The following is a 3,964-nucleotide window of genomic DNA, read 5'->3' on the forward strand; positions in this document are numbered from 1 at the left end:
GATGATCCTCTCAACGAAGTAGACTTGGAGATTGGGGAACTTTTGAAAGGAGACAAATGACCATTGAACTTGACAGAATATTTATCCAAAGGAAAATTAACCTACAAGAATGAAAGTTGTGGGCTGGGATTGTGGCTCAGTGGTAAAGCGTTCGCCTAGCATGCTCTACCGGGTTCGATTCTCAGCACCACATAAAAATAAAGGCATTGTGTTGTGTCCATCTACAAAAAAGATTCTCTCTCTCTCTCTCTCTCTCTCTCTCTCTCTCTCTCTTTCTCTCTCTCCCCCTCTCCTTTCAAAAAAAATGAAAGTTGTGTTTTATTCTGAGAGACACTGAACTTATTTTAATTAAGAGGATTAAGTTTGCTGACTTTGGCAGCACATATACTAAAATTGGAACGAGAGAAGATAAGCAAGGCCACTGTGTAAGGATGACACACAAATTTGTGAAGTGCTCCATACTTTTAGACACAGAGGCAAACCCACCTTAATACAGCTATCTCATCCAGACAAAGTCATCATGAACATACATTGAAGATAGCCTCTTCAACAAATGGCGATGGGAAAACTGGAAATCCATAGGTAGCAGAATGAAATTTAACCCCTCTCACCCTGCACAAAACTCAACTCAAAGTGGATCAAGGACCTAGACGTTAGCCAGAGACCCTAAGCCTACTAGAAGAACAAGTAGACCCAATTCTCTGTCATGTCATCTTGGGAACCAGCTTCCTCAACAAGACTCCTAAGTACAAGAAGCAAAATCTATAATCAATAAATGGGATAGAAAAATGGCATCAAACAAAAAAGCTTCTTCACAATGAAAGAAACCATCAAGAGCATGAAAAGAGAACTTTTAGAATGAGAGAAAATCTTTGCCAGCTGCACCTCAGATAGGTTGTTAGTTTCTAGGATATATAAAGAAATCAAAAAACACCAAAAAAACAAAATAACCCAATCAATAATGGACAAAGAAACTGAAAAAGACACTTTTCCAAAGAAGAAAAATGAATGGTCAACAAATATATGAAAAAATATTCATCATCCCTAGCAATTAGAGAAATGCAAATTAAAACTACCCCGAGATTCCATCTCACTCCAGTCGGAATGGCAATTATCAAGAATACAAGTAACAATAAATGTTGGCAAGGATGTGTGGAAAGGGTATACTCATACATTGCTGGTAGGACTGAAAATTGGTGCAACTGCTCTGGAAAGCAGAATGGAGATTCCTCAAAAAAACTAGAAATGGAAACATCATTTGACCCAGATATTGCACTCCTTGGCATAGATCCAAAGGACTTAAACTCGGCATACTATCGTGACATGGCCACAACAATGCTTATAGCAGCTCAATTCACAATAGTTAAGCTATGGAACCAACCTAGGTGCCCTTCAACAGATAAATGGATAAAAAATGTGGTATACATATACACAATGGAGTATAATCAGTGATAAAGAAGAATGATTTTATATTTGCCAGTAAATGGATGGATGGTTCTAGGGACTAGATCCTGACCTTTCGCCAGTCCCCAAAGCCAAAGGTCAAGTAGAAGAATAGAAGTTGAGTAGATTAGACAAAGAGGAATGAAAGGAAGGGAGAGAAGATAAGAACAGGAAACACAATGGATGAATCTGACATAATTTTCCTTTGTACATAATAGAAATATGCCACAGTGAGTCCCACTGTTGTATACATTCCCAAGACAGGGGTTCTAATTAGAATAAGATATATTTCAAGCTTATGTAACTATATTAAAATGTATTCTTGTGTCATATATAACTAAAAAGAACCAAAAAAATATAAAATGTAAGATTATAGGAAAAAAAGAAGTTTAAGTATTTGTTTTTCTTACTACTTTCAGTGGCATGTGACCTAAGATCAAGGTCAGTTACAGAAATATAAAGAATGTTTCATTTTATTTATTTATTTATTTATTTATTTATTTATTTATTTATTTATTTATTTATGTGGTACTAGGGATTGAACCCAGGAACCCCCTACCATCAAACTGCATCCCAGCTCTATTTTTTATTTATTTGGAGGCAGGGTCTTACTAAGTATCCCTGGCCGGCCTAGAACTTGCAATCTTCCTGCCTCAGCCTTAGAAGTAGCTGGGGTTACAGGTGTGTATCACCACCCCTGGTAGAATCCTCCAGTTTTTATTAATTCAAGTGTTGTGGGTAGAATTCTTACCTCCACTATACTTGGACTGTGTAATAGAACTTGGCTTCCTCATCTTGGAATCTTACTCATTGGAGGTATCATGTCACCTGGTGTGTTAATCAGCCTTTCATCACTATCATGAAATGGCTAAGATAACTAACTTATGAAGAGAAAAGGTTTATTCTGGACCACAGTTTGGGGGGTTCCAGTCAATTATCAGTTGGTTCTATTGTTTTGGGCTTGTGGTGAGGCAGCACATCATGGCAGGAGTACACAGTAAATCGAAACTGCTCACCTCTTGGTCCAGAAGCAAAGGAAAAAGAGGAAAGAGAACAGGGGCCCACCTCAATGACCTAAAAACCTCCCAATAGGCCCCTCCTCCTAAGGGTCCCTAGCACCTCCCATCAGCACTACTCTGGGACTGACCATTTACCACATGGATCTTTGGGTTACATTCAACATCCAAACTATGGCACTTATATCCCCAGATCCTACCTCTTCCTAGTTCTTCCACAAAGAAATGGGTATTAGGTAGGAAGCTACAGTCTAGTTCTGGCCATACTGCTAGCCAGCTGTGTGATTGCTCTGCTTCTTTATTTTTTAATCTATAAAAGGGAAGCCAAAATAAATGAACGTCAAAGTCTTCCCAGCTTTATGGGTATATTTGCAGTCTTGTTCCCATCCCAGCCCTTTCTTCTCTTCTTGCCAGGGTGTATTTTTACTGAGGGGGTAGCCAGACTCTCCTAATCAATTATTCCATTTTGTTTATTCCCTTCATTGATTTCTCTGCTGAATTGACTTAGGAACAGGTCATGCTGTGTCTGCAAAGTGACAACCCTAACTAGAGTCCAGTTAGATTTTGTAGCTGCTCTAGATGGCTTATTGCTCCCCTCCCAACCCTCTCTTCCCTACTTCCTTCTTGAGAATGTAGTTCATTGTGAAAATACTACTGGTATTGTATACTCTCAGCTTCTCCATCATACAGCCTGAGTGGCTCTAAATGCAGCTTTTAAAAATCAAAAGCACGGAAGCAGAGAGTCTGGTAGGATCTGGAAGGTAATAGTGCACTTTCCTGACAGTGTTGTTTCCCCAACAAAACAAAATTTGAACAAATGAATTTACTGAGCCACTGGTGCTGGGGTAAATTTCTCTCTCTTTCTCTTGCTCTTCTTTTTTGGTGCCTGGTAGGGTTATTTCCCATCGTCCAAAGCCGAAGCCCTAATGAGCTCCAGGGGGACAGAAGTCTGTCAATCACAGGGTACTTTTCAAGTATAGTCATCTCTGCCCCATCAGAGAACCACAAGGCATGAAATAATTAGAAAGCCCAAAGTAACTGCTCTGTTTTACAAGAGCAAAATCCGTATGTGGATCATTTACATAAACTTGTCACTTCCCATTACAGTTCTAATGTTGGCTGGCTAATAATCGCAAGCATGCTGGGGGAGGGGAGGTCAAGGTAGGCTGTGCCTCCATATTGGAAGCCCAAGGTGGGGTGCGCAGGAGCAGCATTCTTCCCCGCCCCCACCTTCACCAACTAGTGAATTAATGGAAAATATCTTTTCTTTTCCATTAAATAAAAAATGTTCGTGCTGCTATGGCAGCAGACCCTGCGCTTAAGAGAAAAAAGGAAAGAAAAGAAAAAAGAAAAAGGCTTTTGCATCAAGCTATTGTTAAGGGAGAATTCACTTTGAGGAGCATTTCAAAGCTGATCCGATTGGGGAATCATGTTAAATATTTGCTATGAAATATTTATAAGAGCACAAGAGCAATTGACAAAGTTGCTTGGGAAAATAAGCATTC

The 3,964-nt window shown here is 39.4% G+C and overlaps 1 non-coding gene across 1 annotated transcript; it reads left to right on the forward strand.

The window, feature by feature from the left end:
- Positions 1-363: 363 nt before the first annotated feature.
- On the forward strand, positions 364-466 carry LOC113192929 (U6 spliceosomal RNA). Its single transcript, XR_003302082.1, has one exon. It is a non-coding gene; the product is annotated as a U6 spliceosomal RNA (small nuclear RNA).
- The last annotated feature ends 3,498 nt before the right edge of the window (positions 467-3,964 follow it).

This window comes from Urocitellus parryii, chromosome 10 (genome assembly GCF_045843805.1).
Source record: "Urocitellus parryii isolate mUroPar1 chromosome 10, mUroPar1.hap1, whole genome shotgun sequence".
NCBI lineage: Eukaryota > Metazoa > Chordata > Mammalia > Rodentia > Sciuridae > Urocitellus > Urocitellus parryii.